This window comes from Copadichromis virginalis, linkage group LG7 (genome assembly GCF_057382275.1).
Source record: "Copadichromis virginalis isolate Kocher_CV1m ecotype Utaka linkage group LG7, C_Virginalis_male_GT1.1, whole genome shotgun sequence".
NCBI classification, from domain to species: domain Eukaryota; kingdom Metazoa; phylum Chordata; class Actinopteri; order Cichliformes; family Cichlidae; genus Copadichromis; species Copadichromis virginalis.
Window position 1 is genome coordinate 39,322,229 of NC_140624.1, and position 19,783 is coordinate 39,342,011.

The 19,783-nt window shown below is 44.1% G+C and overlaps 1 pseudogene; it reads left to right on the forward strand.

The window, feature by feature from the left end:
* Positions 1-404: 404 nt before the first annotated feature.
* LOC146705597 (histone H1-like) lies at positions 405-2,212 on the forward strand (annotated as a pseudogene).
* Positions 2,213-19,783: the final 17,571 nt, after the last annotated feature.

A 19,783-nucleotide genomic window follows, 5' to 3' on the forward strand; every position in this document is an offset into this window, starting at 1 on the left:
CATTAAACTTGTGGTTGCTTAAATTCAGTACAATGACATGTGAGGAGAAGTGATATAGATAAATATTTAAACTCATGAAGTGCATAGAGGCACTTGACCTGTGTGGAAGACTGTCGTCTTATTATGAACCATTGTTGAGATGTAGAGCACACCTGTGAAAACAACTAATATGCTCAACCCTGTATGAAACATCTAAAAATACATGATGGAGAAGCTGTGTTGAATATGAAAGTGTAAGACTTTGCCACTGTGGGCAGAGCATGCAACTACTGTGTGATGTCGCGTTGCAGTTTTGTTTTTGTTTTTTGAGCTGATGAGCAAGCTACACATTATTAGATCAAGAGCTGTCTGAGAACTACTCAAAGAGAGGGAAACAGAGAGTGTGCAGCATTTCCATGAGCAGTTTTTCTGCACCTTGACTCGTGTGTGTGTGTAGCATCAGCATCATGTTTTTGTTTATTTGTTTTGTTGGATTAAAAATAATTAAATAAACTGGTGATCATGCTTATGGATCACCATGGCACATATCTCCAGCCATATGGTTTATTTATGCAGATGAAAAAGTGAGTGTGAATGTGTCTGACATCACAGTGTTTTTGTGCACTGTGCAAAAGTGATTGCCTCTGATTGTGAGTGAGAGCGGTGATTTTGCAGACCACCAGCTATTGTGAAGAAAAAAAAAAAGAGTGAAAAAGAGACAAATTACTACATTGTAGACGAAGAGAAATAATCATAGGAAAAAGGTTTTGTGTTGATCAGCCGAAAAACAACTACAATGTCATTTTCTGCTTTTAAGAAAGGATTGTTCACACAAACACAGACAGAGAGAGAGAGAGAGAGAGAGAGAGAGAGAGAGATGTGTGTTGATTAAGCAGTGATGATAATAATGAACATGTCTTAGTTTGTCACTTTCAGGTGAAAAGCAGACCTGAATCAATTTTCCACATGCAGCAGTCGGAAGAAAGTTATAGTTTAACATCATTGGAAACATGCAGGCCAAGTTTCTGGCTGACTTATTTACAGTGCCATGTGTTTCTCAACCTCACAAGCGAGCTCACTCCTCCCTGAAGATAAGGAATGCAGCTCCAAAGCAATAACATGATAAAGAGACAGCAGCAAGTCCTGAGCACAAAAAGTCCCAGCAAAGCAGCAGCAATGTGGATAAACAGCAGCAGAAGAAGAAAGCAAACCCATCTTCCTGTCTGATTGGTTGAATTTCACGGAGGGGCGAGCAAGATGGCAGCGTGAAGAGGAGTTTTTGTTTGAGTTCTCAGCACGAGACACTTATTTGACGTCTTTCTGGCCTTCGGGACTTTTTTGGAGATCAGCGCGCTAAACTTGCTGGATCTGAGGCCAGGGTCTGCGGCGGCAGCATGTTGAAATGCTCAAAAAGGACTGAGTGACTCGGGCAAGCCACATGCAGCTAGCGACATGAAAGAAATGGACCCTTCATGATGCGTTCAACGTGCCAGCGCTGTGGTGGGAAAGGCTCCATCATAAACACGCCCTGCGCCCTGCGCCGAGGTTCAGGCCAAGAAGAAGAAGACGATGACTTCCAAGCCCAAGAAGGTCAGCCTCAGCGTGGGCGAGCTGATTGTGAAAGCCGTGGCCGCTTCCAAGGAGCGCAACGGCCTGTCCGTGGCCGCCCTCAAGAAGGCTCTGGCTGCCGGAGGCTACGATGTGGACAAGAACAAGGCCCGTGTCAAGACCGCCATCAAGAGTCTGGTGGCGAAGGGCACTCTGGTGCAGACCAAGGGCACCGGGGCCTCCGGATCCTTCAAGATGAACAGGGTTACTGAGACCAAAGCTAAGACGCCCGCCGCGGCCAAAGCCAAGAAACCGGCAGCAGCTGCTAAGAAGTCGCCCAGGAAGGCAGCAGCAGCAGCACTTCAGCCACTAGCACGAAGTCAACCGCATCAGAGGACAATAGTGAGAGTGGCTGTGACTTCACTGTGCATGTGAAGAAAACGTTTGAGGAGAACTGAACAGTTGGAGTTTGACATTTGCCACCTGTGGAGTAAAATGGCAAGAAGAGACAGTGGGACACAGGACAAAGCTGAAGGAGAACTGCCGGCTGTTGGACTGTTGAAGTGGGAGAGGACAACAGAGTGAGAAGACTAGGTGAGAACACATAGGAATTATTTAATGTGGGAAATCAAAATTTGGGTTAGCAAACCTGGGGAAAAGAAAACTGACTGCTTAAGATGGAAAATTGAGACGGAGTCTGAAACATTGCGAAAATAGAAACATATACAAAATCACACACACACAAGCAGAACATGCATTAACCCTACTAACAATTCCAAACACAAAATGACTCATGAAGACTCATAGCACATTAGTTAAGAAATGATTAAATAATAGCAGAGAAATGTGTAGGAAAGGCAGCTTTAAGAACATGCTCTGCTGGAGATGCAGCTCCACAGACATGCATTAGACCTGCCTAATAACACAAACACATGTAATGAAAATTAGCTTGTTATCTTTCATCAGTGTTACAATAGTGTCAATTTAGCAGACACTTGTTATCAAATGCTGAATTTATCCTAAAAAAAAAAAATTGACTCTCCAGGTTGCAGGACAACAGTTTAACTTTTGTGGGAAAAAAGATCCTGGTTTGACCAACCAGTGATCAGACAATAAATTTAGTTGTTAAAATGGTAAATTGGGAGAAGCTTCCTGCTTGATTGAGGCAGCACATGTAATTTACTGTATGAGGGAAATTGTCTTTTGTGATACTATTTTGAACATGCTTTTCTGTCGTCCTGTCAACTTAGTGGGTTAATAGCTGATATGCAAATTAGTTGATTGGTTTTAGATTAATGAAAGGTGACTGAATTCTAGTACGAGTGAATGAGATGTGTTGGAGTTGTTGTGTGTTGAGTGGAGACTCTAAAACACTGAGTTTCCTGTTTTGATGTGCGAGTGAATCTTGTATTTAGATACACAACTCTGAATACGTCAGAACAGACTGTTTTGTGAAGTGCATGACAGCATGTCACATGTTTTATGATGAAGGGAAAAGGAAAATTGAATAAAATAGATCTGTGGCTTAAATGAGTGAAGAGCACAGACCTGGTAATTAAACTCATAGCTAATAAGACATTAGGATTATGTTGTGTGTTGTGCAGCTGATGGTTGATTTGGAGTGAATCTAGCTGATGATTTTTCTTTTGTTGTGAAGTTGAGCCTGCCGATTAGTATGATGGTATGATAAACCATGCTAATGGTATGATTTACCCTCCTGAGATGAGGAGCTTGTGTCATGATTTAACAAGGCCTTTTTATTTTGATACTTTCACAGTGCACTGAAAGTTTTGTTTGATAATCCCAGTTCTTTAAGCAGATCTGCACGTCGGGAATTAAAAGCGCTACACGTCGTCGAGAAAATTGTGCCAAGTGAGTTCTCCACATTTAAATGGACTCTGGAGAAAGCCACTTATTTGGGACAATTATTAAATGACAGTCCCAGTCCAAAAGGATTCAGCGATGTAATCCAAACTAAAGTTCTTCTTTTTCTTTTTGAAATGACGTCATTTTGCTGAGAGTGGAAACTAAATGCGACGATAGGTTCCACTATCAGCAAAGAAAGAAAGAATGAATGCATGAATGAGTGAGTGAAAGGAAAACAAACTGACTGACTGGTAAAAGCTGACAAAAACTGACAAGACTTTACTGATGTAACACGACTGTGTGAAGTTGACCCCCGCCTGGCAGGGGTGCAGATGAGTCTGTGTGTGCTTCCCTTTACAGGAGCAGAAAGATGACAGCAACACTCGAGGTTGCGTGATGATTTAACATTTTAAATGCCATTTTCTGTGTCTGTGAATTTACTATGTGTGCGTCATTCACTAGCTTGTGTGCTCACAGAGATATCTGTGACAAAGTATGCATACGCCTGCGCAAGCGCTAACATTTGCATTTTCGTTTTTACAGCATTATGGTTCTTCATGTGTTTGATCATGTGATTTATAGGAATACTGGCTAATGTTTCTCTACTACGAGATTTCTGGGTTTATGTGTGAAGAAAACTGTAGTTACAGGCATATGTTGATGGAGAAATTAATATAGTTTGAGACATACTGTGATGAGACCAGTGTTACTGTTTCCACAGCGAGTGTTAACTTAATGGTGTTTTATGGCACCTCTAGAATCCGTTGACCTGTGTCTGACCTCCGTCTGACCACAGTCAATGTGTATTGCTAATGTTAGTTTCTTTGAGAATGCTGTGGAAGATTCAGCTGAAATGGACAAGTGACATGAGTGAAACAAATAAGAGTTTACGTGTTTATGGAATAGTTTGTTGTGGGCTCTTTGCTGGCCACTTTGAGCCCATAATAATAATAAATAATATATGAGTGGAGTGACTTTGCTTAAGAGCAGTCACCGATTACATTGATGTTGCCTGAGTACATGGGATGATCCATGTCTGAGGCGACTTATGAAAATAGTTGTAGTTACTGATTTGAGAAAACCTGCACATGACACTTGTCTTGCTGATGTTGAATGCTTATTACTCTTATGATACAATTGTTTACAGGTATGAAGTTTGATTTCACTTCCAGATTTTGCTTTCCAGGCCGTGATGGTGTGTATGCAGGCTCCTGGGAGAGCCAGGTGTTAAGCAAACTTAATATGCAACACACGCTAACATCTTTTATTGCAGGGTTACGGAGCTACTCCAGAGGAGATGCCCTGATGTTGCCTGGGACATGATCTAGCTAATCTTTTTCTTTAAGACAGGGATCCGGGTTTGGTGAGTTGACGCATGGGAATGTCCATGCGTCAAGAGGTGGAGTCCAAGGATTAACATTAAACAATGTTTTTTATTATTGTTGCAGTGATTTGTGTGATTAGCCGTTTTATTTACAAATATTAAACCTATGCAAGTGGTGCACCCATGTTCAGATGAGGCTTTGATGGCCTATAAGTGAAGTTCACTGAACTAAAGAATGTGGTTTGATGATTGTTGACATACTCTCCAAATAGTTTGTCTTCCTAGCAAGGAAATACAGGTGCAGCAGTAATCTCCTGAGAAATCTTCAGAGACCCAGTGAGAAGCGTGAACCATTCCAGGCATAGCTGACAGCCAGGCAGTGGTTGAGGTCAAAGATCAAGCTGGTTGGGGCCCATCATGAGATCAGACCTTGGAGCCACAGCAAGGACCATGAAACTGCCTGCAAAATAGAGGAGAGGATCGTCCACAAGATGGGAGCTGAGGCCAGGAGAGAGGCTTCAGGAGGATCAGAGATCATCTTCAGCACAGCAGACATCACACAGAGAGCTGTGCTACTGAGCTTCCAGGAGATTTTAAATAAAATGAAAGATTCAATATTGACGCTGAGGAAGACAACTAAGGTGTACGACGTGCTCTGCCTTAAACCTTCAGCAGCGTTGGAACATGAAAACTCGTGGGATGAGGGGAGCATGCCAAGCTCCATCGACAGCGCAGAAGGAGTTCGGGGATGACATCATGATTCTATGAAAGCACAGGAACCAGAAGCTATGGTGGTGATGACAGCAGTTTCCTATGAACATCACCTAATGCTGTGCCACTATACTGTGCATACGATGACACTCTGAAGGCTGCTGGGATCATAACAGCAGTAAGACAACTGAACCCTGCACCCTTTCCACAGAGGTGTTTCTCTGCAGAGCGTGGACAATTAAGGAGTCATAAATATCCCCCTCACAGGACGAAGGCCTGAAGTGAGGTAATGAGAGGCCATAAAACTAGAGTGCTGAGAGGTCTGCAGCTTTGGAAATAGCTGAGAACCATGTTGACAAACAACAAAACCAACTGGTATGTTTGAATGTTTATTCTACATACATTTGGACTCTGGTCCTATGGACAACGATGGAAACAACTGGAAGAGACATTCATGACGCCCTGCAGAGCTTAAACCACTCTGCAGAGAGACATGTGATGTGCACACCCGGAGGAAGCACCACCAAGCTGAGATGTTTTTGAAAATGTTACTTTTTTAGTTTCACTATTAAATTAACAATTTCTTTGGTTGCTCGTAAGATGTAGTTTGCCATGAGATGAGCTCAATGAATGGGGTAACTGCTAATACATTTATTAAACTGTGTACCTTTTCAGTAATTTAGGGTGATTTGACATATGCTGAGTAAAAAAATGTTTGCATTGAAACTGTCAGACATGAGGTATGCATAACTGGGAACTTTTCAAGCATAAAGGTCAAAAACGGGGGAATGTTAGAGTTTGTATTGTTGATTGTCATTTATGCTTAGAAATATTTACTTATATATGCTTAGAGTTTTGTAATTAGTTGTAGATTGGTAGAGGTTTTGATCCTTGATAGTCTGCAAACTTTGTGTGTATTAGACAGCACTTTGGGAGTATGAGAGGTCATACCGTGTCTTATTATTTTATGGTAGGATTAACGTAGTTGCGTCTGTTCTAGTCTAAGTGCTCTTTGTTTAGATGAACTGCAGGACTTCCTCACCGTGTTATCTAGGATGAACCATCTAGGGGGAGGGGGAGGCTACCCTCTTCCTGACCAAGGATGTTTAACCCTTTGATCAGCAACACACACACACACACACACACACACACACACACACACACACACACACACACACACAGGCAAGGTACTCTTTGTTTGTATGTAGACGTCGTATGTTAATGAACCTATGCATATTCATGTAACCTCAATAAAAGGGCAGTGTTACAGGAGGACGGACGAGACCAACTGGAGTCAAGCGGTTGTCCGGTTCTCTCCCGTGCACGAGTAACATGAAGAAGTTTGCCTACTTGCGTCTTGCTTGCAGTGTAATTATATTGTCTTCAACGTTCCAGCGGATGGGTTCAAGCTACAAACCTATCACCACCCTTTTCCGGCTGAGAACCATGGCCTCAGATTTGGAGGTGCTGATCTTCATTCCCGCTGCTTCACACTCGGCTGCGAACCGCTCCAGTGCGAGCTGGAGGCCCTCACCCGATGAAGCCAACAGAACCACATCATCTGCAAAAATCAGAGATGAGATTCTGAGGCCACCAAAGCGAAAGCCCTCCACCACTTGGCTGCGCCTAGAAATCCTGTCCATAAAAATTATGAACAGAACCGGAGACAAAGGGCAGCCCTGGCGGAGCCCATCACCCACCGGGAACGAGTCCGACTTATTGCCGGCAATGCGAACCAAGCTCTTGCAATGGTTGTATAGGGATCGAATGGCCCGTAGCAATGGGCCAGACACCCCATATTCCCGCAACACCTCCCACAGGACACCCCGAGGGACACGGTCGAATGCCTTCTCCAAGTCCACAAAACACATGTAGACTGGTTGGGCAAACTCCCATGCACCCTCAAGTATCCTGGAGAGGATAAAGAGCTGGTCCAGTGTTCCGCGACCAGGACGAAAACTGCATTGTTCCTCCTGTATCTGAGGTTCGACTAACGGACGAACTCTCCTTTCCAGCACCCTGGCATAGACTTTCCCAGGGAGGCTGAGGAGTGTGATCCCCCTGTAGTTGGAACACACCCTCCGGTCCCCTTTCTTGAAGATGGGGACCACCACCCCGGTCTGCCAGTCCACAGGTACTGCCCCTGATCTCCACGCAACATTGCAGAGGCGTGTCAACCAGGACAGCCCTACAACGTCCAGAGCCTTCAGGAACTCGGGGCGGACCTCATCAACACCAGGGGCTCTGCCACCAAGGAGTTGTTTAACTGCCTCAGTGACCTCGCCCCCGGAAATTGGCGGGTCATTCCTCTCATCCCCAGACTCTGCTTCCTCCTCGGAAGACGTGTCAGTGGGATTAAGGAGGTCCTCGAAGTATTCCTTCCACCGCCTGACAATTTTCTCAGTCAACGTCAGCAGCGCTCCGCCAGCACTATACACAGTGCAGGTAGAGCACCGCTTTCCCCTCCTGAGACGTCTGACGGTTTGCCAGAATCTCTTCGAGGCAGCCCGAAAGTCTTTTTCCATGGCCTCTCCGAACTCCTCCCACACCCGAGTTTTTGCTTCAGCCACTGCCCGAGCCGCATTCCGCTCGGCCTGTCGATACCTGTCGGCTGCCTCCGGAGTCCCACAGGCTAACCAAGCCCGATAGGACTCCTTCTTCAGCCTGGTGGCTCCCTTCACCTCTGGTGTCCACCATTTGGTTCGGGGATTACCACCACGGCAGGCACCAACCACCTTGCGGCCGCAGCTCAATGCAGCAGCTTTGGCAATGGAGACACTGAACATGGTCCATTCGGACTCAATGTCCCCAGTCTCCCTCGGAATGCTGTTGAAGCTCTGCCGGAGGTGTGCGTTGAAGATCTCGCGGACTGGGGCCTCTGCTAGACGTTCCCAGCACACCCTCACTACGCGTTTAGGTGCACCAGGTCTGTCCAGCGTCTTCCCCCGCCACCTGATCCAACTCACCACCAGGTGGTGATCAGTTGACAGCTCAGCCCCTCTCTTTACCCGAGTGTCCAGAACATATGGTCGCAGGTCTGCTGATACGATTACAAAATCGATCATCGACCTACGGCCTAGAGCATCCTGGTGCCACGTGCACTTATGGACACTCTTATGTTCGCACCCTCCAGCACCCCCCCCCCCCCCCCAGGGACTCTAAGAAGGCTGGGTACTCTGAACTGCCACTCGGCGCATAAGCGCAGATGACAGTCAGGACCCGTTCCCCGACCCTAAGGCGCAGGCAACAAACCCTCTCGTCCACCGGGAAAAACCCCAACGTACCGGCAGCAAGCCGAGGGGATATTAGGATACCCACCCCAGCCCGCCGCCTCTCACCAGGGGCAACTCCAGACTGAGACAGAGTCCAGCCCCTCTCCAGGAGACTGGTTCCAGAGCCCAAGCCATGTGTAGAGGTGAGCCCGACTATATCTAGCCGGTACCTCTCAACCTCACGCACTAACTCAGGCTCCTTCCCCACCAGAGAGGTGACATTCCATGTCCCTATTGCCAGTCTTGGCAGCCGGGGGTCAGTCCGCCAGGGCCTCCCCTCCTGGCCGCCACCCGGCACACAATGCACCCGACCCCTATGGCGCCTCCTGCGGGTGGTGGGCCTGCGGGAGGATGGGCCCATGTCTCCTCTTCGGGCTGTGCCCGGCCGGGCCCCATGGACTAAGGCCCAGCCACCAGACGCTCGCCCTCGGGCACCCTCCCCGGGCCTGGCTCCAGGGCGGGGCCCCGGTAACCCTATCCCGGGCAGGGTAAACTGTTCCCTCGATGTCCTTTTCATAAGGGTCTTATGAATCGCTCTTTGTCTGGTCCCTCACCCAGGGCCAATTTGCCATGGGAGACCCTACCAGGGGGCAAAAGCCCCCAGACAACATAGCCCCTGGGATCCCTGTGACACACAAACCCCTCCACCACGATAAGGTAGTGATTCAAGGAGGGGTGTCTGGGTGCGTGGGGGCATTATGTTTTTCAACATACTTTCTGTGTTTTTCACACATTTTTCCCGTGCCCTTGGCAACATGCCTGGATGCAACGGGTGAGTTTTTAATAAACAGTGTGTTTTGTGAGACAGACATGCTTGATTCAGCTGAACAGCGTTTCGTCGTCTCTTTTTTGAAATCCGCTCTGTGGGATCCAACTCGAGTCCCAGGCGCTGAAAGGTGGAGGCAGAACACACTTCTCCGAACGGGCTCCGGAACTGAGCCCTGGAGTGAACTTGGAGCCCGGGCTGGTCCGGCTCCGATCTCCCCGTGGGGGATGTTAGGCAGTCCGCTTCTTCTTGCGGTCCGACTGCTTGGCTGGTGGTGGGGCACCCTGAGCGGCAGCAGGCGGGACGTGTTTCTTGGGCCAGTGGGTCTTAGGGTTCTGCGATCCTAGAGGACCCTGGGCCGCGACCTGCGGGGCTGGGCGGCGAGGGATTTTAAACGTCGGCTGGACGGCTGGTGACCTGAGCAAACGTGCGGTGACCGGGTGGAGGCGCAGCCTGGGTCTTCCTAGGGAGACACAGCTGCAGGGCCTCTCCCTCTTTCTTCTTCTCCTCGCACCGTCTTTGCATGGTGGCAACGGCGGTCCCGAAAAGCCCAGCGGGGTCGATGCTTTCGTCCAGAATGTCACGTTTTTCTCTGTCCGAAAGCCCCGACAAGTTCAGCCATCTTGCCCTCTCCTGTAGGACGATGATGCTGAGGGCTCTGCCCGCCGCTTGTACTGCTGCTCTAGTGAGGTGGAGACACTGGTCCGTAACTACGCCCAGCTCTTCCCACAACTCGCTAGCATCCGGGTTCGCAGCAGCCTGGTCCTGGAGCTCCGCCGAGTAGGCTAGCAGGAGCGATGAGGCGTTCAATGCCCTCGCGGTGGTGGCAACCGATTTATACGCCTTGTCAGCCAGGGAGGACTGCAGGCGTTCGGCCTTGGAGGGCAGGGACGGACCAGATGACATGGAAAGTTTCTGGTTTGGGTGGAGATGAGAAGCCACCAGATTCTCCACTGTGGGAATTTGGTAGATGCCCTTCTCTTTCATTCCAGCGCAGTCAAACGCCGCCGCTCCCTGCACGGGGTTGGGTGACGAAAATGGCTTTGCCCAGCAGCGTGTGACCTCGTCCACGCATTCGGGGAAAAGCGGCAGTACCTGCTTAGTAGTGCGCTTTGCTTTGGGGAGCCTTTTACCCTCATATCGTGAGGTGGAGGTCTCCGTTGTCACCGCGGGCCATGGGATTGCCAGCTTTTCAGCTGCCCGTTTTGCAACGTCAAATAGCTCCATGCCGCGGGACTGTGTGCCGGGGTTATCACAATCGGCCCCTTGTGTCGCAGAATTCCGACCAGAGGGGGCAAAGAAAACGTCGTCATCCTCGTCCGAGACGAGATGTTCCGACGCTCCCTCAGAGGATTCGCTGAGTAGCTCGTCATTAGCCTCGAGGGAATCAAGCATAGCTTCGCAGCTTACCTCGGCATCATCCACCAGCGGGAGGACGATATCCATGTCGTCACCCCAGCTGGTGCCTGGTGTGGCGGACTCAGTGTGCTCCATCGGTGGGCCGATTGGAGACAGCATTGGGTCCTCCTTCGACAGGCTAGCCTGGCGGGCTAGCCTTCGGCGAAGGCTTTTTAGGGTGAAGCGAGCGCAGTGTTCGCATATACCCGGTGTGGAAATAGCCGCTTGGGCGTGTTGCAGCCCGAGGCACATCACACACACGTCATGTGTATCTGAACCTGAGATTTTGCAACCGCAGGGGCAAATTCTGGGCAGCGGTTTGCAGTCTGCCATATTAAGGAAGCTTGGTGTAGCTAGCTTGGAATGGCTGGACGGCTAACGCTGATCTTTTTTAAAAAATTTTTATTTTTTTCTCTTGGTCGGGTAGCTATGGTGAGCTAGTGTGACCTGGCTAGTGTGGTGGCTAGCGCTTGTGCTACTTGGCTTGGTGACCGTGTGTAGCAAAGACAGTTAGCTTGGTCAGCTAACTATTGTGCTAGATGCGTGGTGGCAGCTAACACACTCTCCGACCTGGCTCTGTGGTGAAGAGCAGGCGACTCGAAACGCGAGCCGTGCTAGCGCCCGGTGACCAAGGTGTTAGCTTGCTCGTGTGGACAGTTAAGCTAGCACTCACGTTCACAGTCAGGAGAGATGAGGTTTCTAAGAAGCGAGAAGAGGAAATTGAATGACGGGTGACGCTGCGTCACACCCTTTTATAGGGAGGAGGGTGGCCCCTCCCTGACGCAAGCGTCACGACTGCCAGCCAATACTGGCTGGAGTAATGATATAGAGGCTTCTGAGGACAACACTGAGAGAGCGTTCCCCATAGTGAGACACCGAAATGAATGTTTGAAAGAGAACACTTTTTTATGTCCGATACCGATATCGTAAATTTGGATATCTGCCGAAACCGATATGAATCCGATATAGTGTTTTTTAATCAATAAAACTGTTTTTTTAATATCTTGCTGCATTTTGTATAAGTTCATACTCAAGTTTAAAACAACAACTACACTAAAGCTATTCTGTTATACCTATATGTAAAAAATACACTGCACCCAAAATATTTCATAGTTCAGCAATACTGATCAATCTAATAAACTTAAACCTACTCCATCCTTCCTATTCTGGTATTTTAAAGAGTACTTAGGTTGCTTAAGATTTCTGCTAACTAATAGGGTTGCAAACTCCCAGCAAAAAAAAAAAAAAAAAAATAGGGAACCACCCCCCACCTCATGATGCTTAATCGACGTAATCAACTTTAATTTGATGCAGTGTGGAAATAAAATGCACAGAAATAAATTATTTTTCAAGAATAATTAAATAGATTCAACATCTTCCTTCAACAGAACTGCAGACTGCACAGATGTTATCTTCCCAAAGGAAAAAGTAATATAGCTTACTAGGGTATATTAGACTTAACAGTTACTATATACAGTAATGGACTTTGGGTGTAAGATTCAGATAATTAATTATTAAAAGCTAGACATTTTAAATGAGAATAAGAAAGAAAAGTATGTCTTTGTGCCCCCTTTTCCCTGTTCATGCCCTATCAGCCCCCCTGGCTAAACTTTGCTAGATCCGCCCCTGCACAGTTACCAGCCGTCAGCTGCGTAGAAAAGGATCCTGGTGTACAAAGTAATATTAAATAAATTCTAACAACAGCTTATCAAGCTTAAATGTGCTGCTGTTGTTCAGCCGCTGGTTTCCTCTTTCTGGCGCGAAGTGGGCAATAAACAAACAAGAGAGACGTAGTCCGACAGAAAAGCCAATCAGCTGATCATTAAGCAGTTTCACGATTGAAGTAGCAGCAAGAAGAGGCAGTCGCTCCAGGTATTGGTTGTTAAGCTTAACGTGGGAATGCTTTACAAACATTCAGAGATGAACTTACACACTTGCTTTACTTCTCTCTGGGATAACTTTCTCAGAGATGAAATGCTGGTTTGGTAGCAGGCTTCAAATACACACAGCCGCTCGATCACGTGAGCACACTGCTCCGAAATGCTACGGTTATGAGCCGAGTTACGCTGTGTCGCAAGTTTTGTGAGGTGCTTTTTTTATATTTAATGGATCGGATTACATTTTTTTATTTCTATATCCGATCCAATAATTTACGTCAGTATCGGACCGATACCGATACGTAATATCGGATCGGTCCATCTCTAATACAAACCTATTATGATGTAGTACAAGTGCACAATGGTTTTGTAGTAAAATGCTTGTATTTCTTGGCTATTTGGATCTGTAATCTGAATTGGATGGCATTTAGTCATTGCATTTGGTGGCACTGAATTGAGTCTTTGGATTGAGCAGTAATAAAGCCAAATTATAATGAAAAAAGTAACTTTGGACAAAATCATCTCATTGTTTTCAGTCTTCTCTATTCATCAGATGGTGATTGCAATCATGCAGTTTCTATTTATTTTTTTTGTATGAAAATTATTCATTGCTCACTATTGTTTGTTCTTTATTAAGATGAGGACTTGCCAATTTGGCTGCCAAGTGGTACAACCTTCTTTTAGAAAGACATCTGAGAGAACCCTCAAGTCAAACAGTAGATCTCTTCAAATATTAAAGTTTTATTTTTGTTTTGTTTGTCAGAAGCTAGAAATGCATCGACAGTTGTCAGATTAAAAAGTGCTGGAGGAGCACACTCACAGATTAATCCATAGGCTTAGACTTCTCCTTTAATAATTAGAAATGTGAATTTGCATGACTACTGCGCACAGTAATTATTAATTAATCATATCTTTTACTACACTTTTACTAATAATGTTAATACATTATGTTATTATGTGTTAGTGTTAAGCTTCCAGCATTTAATCTGTGCCTAAACTATCAATGAGTGCAGCACAGACTGCATATCCTATGCTCACAGTGTGATTTAAATTTACTGCTCACTGAAGCTCAAAGGTCCTCTTTAACATCTCTCTTTCACCTTAACAACAGGAGTGTAAATGAGCAATCTGTTCTGACGTCTAAGTGTAGAGCAGCAAAATGGATGGCCACTACAGACTTAAGCAGTGAAGTGACTTATCATAGTCAAGACTTAATGTGTATTTTTGTCACAGTAAAGTTAATGCTTATCCTTGGTTGCTGCACTGCTTTTGGATGTGTTTTGTGATATTTTTTTTTGTTGTTGGTTGTTTGTTTGTTTGTTTGTTTTAATCAGTGAGTTTAGTGCAGATGAACTAAATAATTGCTTGGAATTTCAAGGGTGCATTTTTTTTTTTTTTTTTTTTTTTTTTTTTTCCTAAATGACATCAGAAACAGCAGTATGCGACATTACGTGATGGCAGAGCTTCAGTTCATCCTTTGTCTTTTTTTTTAATAAATAGGACAGGGGGAATGAATGAGAGAGAGAGGGGGAGAGAAAGAAAGAAAACCCAAAGGGGAGAAGAGACGGTGAGAAGGGGGGGGAAGAGAGAGGAAAAAAAAAAAAAACTCCTGGGTCACCTGTATGGAGAAAAAAAAAACAAACAAACAAAAACAAACAGAGGAGACAGCAAACAACAAAGAGCAACATAATAATAGAGAAAACAAAGCACCATCACAATAAACTAGCTAGTCATAGATATCAGTATTTACTAAGTAATAAACGATATTGTGCAGCACGCAAGATAGACAGCGCACAGTGTGCTTTGAGGCAGCAGCCAAGAAAGCTTTAGTCCGCGTCTGTGAATACCCATGTGTGCATACCTGTGTGGATCAGCATGCTTTCATTCCAAAGGTTTCTCCATGTAATGATCTGCTAGGGAGTGTGGGGGGGCCACAGCCCCGTCCTCCAGGGTGTGAAGCGGGTATGGAGGAGATCAAAACTCCAGACATCCAGAGGCCCCCAGAACACAAGAGACCATGGAAGACCAACAGAGGGGCAGCCGCGCCACTGTCCCAGTAAGAGCTGAGGAGAGTCCCAGATGAGGGCTCGCCCAGCAGCCGCGGAGCAGAAGTCAGGGGGAGTTGCAGTGACGCGCCCGTGAGCTCCGCCGGCCCCCAGCTGCGCCTGAGTGACCGAGCCCTAGGCCGAGAGGCCGGGGGCACCCCACCTCCAAGGGTGCATTTTTAAATGCAAGTCCTTGCTTAATTCATTGCCCCCAATGGTCAGTTATTTCCATTAAATTAAATTCGAATGTTCGAATGCTTATGGTAACATATTATTTTCACTGAGAGAAAAGTTAACAACCTAGTTAAGTAGTTTTTTTTTTTTTTTTATTGGGGGGGGGATTTAAGTCTTTTAGCACTTTAAGCATATTTGCACTGCACAAGACACTTACAAATGTGGATTGCACAACACTGGACACTGGATTTCTTCATTTCCATTTAATACTTGTACAGCTGCTGTTATTGTGTATATATATATACATTTATATTTCTTCATACATTCTTATATATTTCTATACTGTGTATTTTGTTGTACAGTTATTTTATTTTAACTTTAACTTATATATTTTATCTTATTCTTTCCCAGTTAAATTTACCCTTCATTCTAATTTGTTGTTGTACAGTTATTTCATCCATCCATCCATCCATCCATCTTCATCCGCTTTATCCGGGGCCGGGTCGCGGGGCAGCAGCCTAAGCAAAGAGGCCCAGACCTCCCTCTCCCCAGCCACCTCCTCCAGCTTATCCGGGGGGAATACCAAGGCGTTCCCAGGCCAGCCGAGAGATATAATCTCTCCAGCGTGTCCTGGGTCCAGTTATTTCATTTTTAACTTTAATTTTTATATTTTATTTTATTCCTTCCTAGTTAAATTTACCCTTTTTAATTTTCATATTTATTTCCTATCTTATTCATAGTCTTTTCTTTTTTCTTTAGGTCACGAACAGTTGTGTAAGCATTTCACTGCATATCGTACTGTGTATGACTGTGTATGTGACAAATAAAATTTGAATTTGAATTTAGTGACTATACATTTTTAACCCTGCCATCAAATAACTTGAGAAGTTTTAACTTCTACTTTTGAAATTAGATTTGATTTAATCTCATAGACACACAGGCTGAAGCGTAATTGTCCGCAAGACTACACAAGTGGCTGACAGAAACAATTACACAAGGAGGCTAAAGGTACAAGGGATAACAAGGAAAAAGAAAAGAAAGGGAACAAGAAGACAGGAGGAAATATGCCAAAAGAATAGACCAGATGTCCCAGACACAAACTGGATGGAGTCAATGTGGGAAACTCATCATAATACAGTAGTGTTGTGGATAAACATGCAGACAGACTGTGGCTTATTGGCAGTTGTGGCCCACCCACAAATATGAGTCCCACAGATATCAGTGGGATAAAAGTTTCTCAGCATATAATTTTCTGCATATTAAAAATGCCATTTATTGTAATGTTGTTTGGCAATAAGAGAAGTGTGGCTGGGTATAATTTTCTCCCACATCACAGATTTCTAGTGGGATAATGGTCTCTTACTGGCAGGCCACTGCAGCATTTACCACACTGGAAAACCAACCAGTTCAAATCTGTGAAGTTGCATCAAGCCCCAAATATACTTATAAAATCATTAAGGTCATTTTGTTGCATGCAGTTATTAGCGCTTTAAAGCCCAGCGTACCATATCCTATACATGTGTTTTTGTGGGTTTTTGAGACTTCTACATCATCAGTGCGACTTTTTTTTACCCTCAAAAAATTATATAAATGGCATGACACATTTTTAATGACTTAATTGCAAAAATATCGCTTGTGTAGCAAATGTGATACAAATTAAAACTCATCAAATTTTAATCTGCATATATATATGTTCTTATATCCAGTCCAAAGAATCCAAAGTTAGAGGTAAGGTAAAACTCAAAAAAGTATTCATAAAAACTCGTGCAGTGTTGGAGTAATTTTGGTAGGCCAGCCACTTCTGGGAAGGTCCACCACTATATTCAAGTTTTCTCCATTTGTGGATAACTTTTTCACTGGAGTGAATTATGACAGCTGTTTCTTTAGATAATGGAAAGATGTGCGGGGGCGGCACACTGCCTTGGTGTATTTCATACTTGAGGCTGACTTATGCGATTGCCTTCAAGTTGGCCTCCAGTGTTGTCTTCTACAGTCCCACTGAGCTCCTGATGAAAGTTATTAGCGCTCTATTAGCCTTACACAGTGGCAAGCATTCCCGTATCCATCTGTGCAGTATTGAGTCACAGACTTGTAGTTAATCCAGGCTGTTTCAGAGTCCTAGTGTACTGCTCTATCAGCCAGGAGATAGTGCTAGTTAGTGTTATTTCCAGTTTCTAAGCTGCACTTATATATATCATATGCCTACTCAACTTGGTTGCTATGCCTTAGAGGAGTTTCCATGTTGTGGAAAGGAAAGTAATATACCAGTGCATAGTTAGTCGTAAAATTGTGGGTATCCTTAATGATCAGGATTATTCTGCCCTGAGTTAGAATGTTCAGTAAGTACCTGCCGTTAGCAGCCCCCTTATTTGTACTGGCAGGAACTCACTGAGTGCAGTTAGCTTTGTCAGCCTGTTAGCATAAATCATGCCAGGCCCTGGTGCTGTCTAGCTCTTCATTCCGGAGACTCGTTGTTGGATGTCTTCCTTTGTGATGTTTATGTAGCAGCAGTCTGCTTTTATGCCCACCAGCCTCTTTCTCCCAGATGTTCTTCACGTATTGTTCAATTTCAGCTCTGAGTAGATCTGCCTTTTATTCCCTTGTAGCTGAGAGAACACCCCGGGTGGTATTTTTGGTAAACAGCACATTCTCTTGGCCTCTGCCTCTCTAGTATATTCTTCAGCCTAGTGGCCAGAGCTGTGAGCCTTTGTTTGGCAGTTTCTTGAGCTTCAGTTACGAATATTTTTTTTCATCCTGGACCTGTCTCTCATGATGCCCTTCTGCACCTCAGTAAACTCACTATCTATTCTCGTTATTTTGGCTTCTTCTCCGTGGGTGGCCTCTACATGCATCTTTGATTCTAACCCTAAGTGCCCCTAGGATTATTGTATCAATGAGGGTGTAAGTAAGCATCCATTAGTTTTGGATCTTCCTACAATTGGTTATTCAAAGAGCTGTCGTTTTTGGATCTATGGTCAACAGTATTTTTTTTTTTTTTTTTTTTTTTGGCTTTGGTATCAAACCACCAGTCCTTCAATTAATCAACAACCCACTACTCCACCTGAGGTAAAACAAAGTTAATTTGTGAGAAGCAGGTGACATCTTACAAAATACATTTTACTGACAGCACTGTCTGTGAAAGGCATGTAGAATTTATGGACTGAGACAAAGACTGTGCTTTCACCAAGGAATTTCACAAATACTGTTGGAAAACATCTAAACAAAATGGTTTGCCACATTGGTGGGATCAAGGTCAGTGTGCTCTGAACAATGTAAGCCATCGTGTAAAATTTAATGCAAGAAACAAAAGCAAAGCCAAAAAATACATATTGTGATGTGTTTAATTACTTGAGAAATCCCTATGCTGTTCACATAATTTCATGTTTAACAGCTTGTTTGTCTTTTTACAAACCAGCCAAACCACAAGACTCACTGTTTTCTATCAAGCATGCAGATATTGTATTGTTTACAGTCCTAATGGTGCAGTTGTTTTCAGTCTAGATTTTCTCTGACAGCAGAATACAAAATGTGACAAGGATTTGAGTGACTATACTATACAGATCTCAAGGAAGATATATTTTCCAGATGATAAAATCTTGATAAAACATTCTAGTGGTAAAAGCCTTTTGTCCCCAAATAATTGAGGAGATCATCAGAATTTAAAAATGGATCAAAATCTTTTAAAATGATGAGCAAATATAATTTCATAACAGACAACTGAAAAGAGACGCAGTAAACAGGTGAATCTGTGGGGCAGAAAACGGAACGTTACAGGTATTTTTATTCTCACTTGGGAGCTTAACTGACATAAGCTGTATAATCCTAAAACAATGCTCAACTCCCCGAAGTAGTTAAATAAAGTAGTTAAACCTGGCAGTGAAGTTGCAGACTCCATATTACCAGTTATCTGATGATGATCATAGCAATTCAGATAATGCATATTATATATTTATTATCCTCCCTCCTGAGATAAGGCTGCCCCTGTAGATTTCAGCTGTGAGAGATGAGGCGTCATTTTACAACAGAAACTTTAATAAAGACAATATGAGTGCTTGTTTTTTTCCCTTTGACATCATTTACTCTTTAAGGTATTGTTACCACAGCTTATAAACATTTCTTTCCAGGAAACCCATTCTCACAAAAGCTGAATGTTTTGCGATATTGTAAGTGAATTTTATCTGGAATAGCAGTAAAAATGAAAGAAAAAAAAGAATGTCATTAAAAAGTTTTATAACTGAGGTTTGCTTTAATTAAGTTGAACGGAGTGATACGCTGTTTGAAGTTGAAGGTTTAAATTATCTGTTGACTTCATTTTTATGTGCAGTATAGTGCTGGAAGAGAAAGAAAGCAAATATAAAATGAAGTAAAAAGAGCTGAAAGCATCAAATAGATAAATAAAAGCAAAGATTCAAAATTATGCTGTAAAAGATTAAGATAAGCAAACAGATTCATAAAAAAGGAAGAGGCCGTTATCATAGAGGGAAATTAAGACAGAAAAAGGCAGATGTGTTGAAGGGAACAATTTGAAAGCTATTTATAAATATTTTACAGTTAAAAATATTATTCTGATGTTGTATTTATATTAATGCTTTTATTTCTTTTTTTTCTTGACTTATCAACTCCCAGTGGGATATTCCCAACAGTGGCTTTTCACTCTCATAAAGGTGATTCCTTTGTTACTAGCATACATTTTCATGGCAAGTTCTGTGAGAAAACTATGCCATTTACACTGTTAAAAAAAGCACTGCTGCATTTGACATTAAATCAGTTCAGTTAAATTTTAATGCATCACAACAGTTGTCTCAAGGGGTTTTAGATAAAAC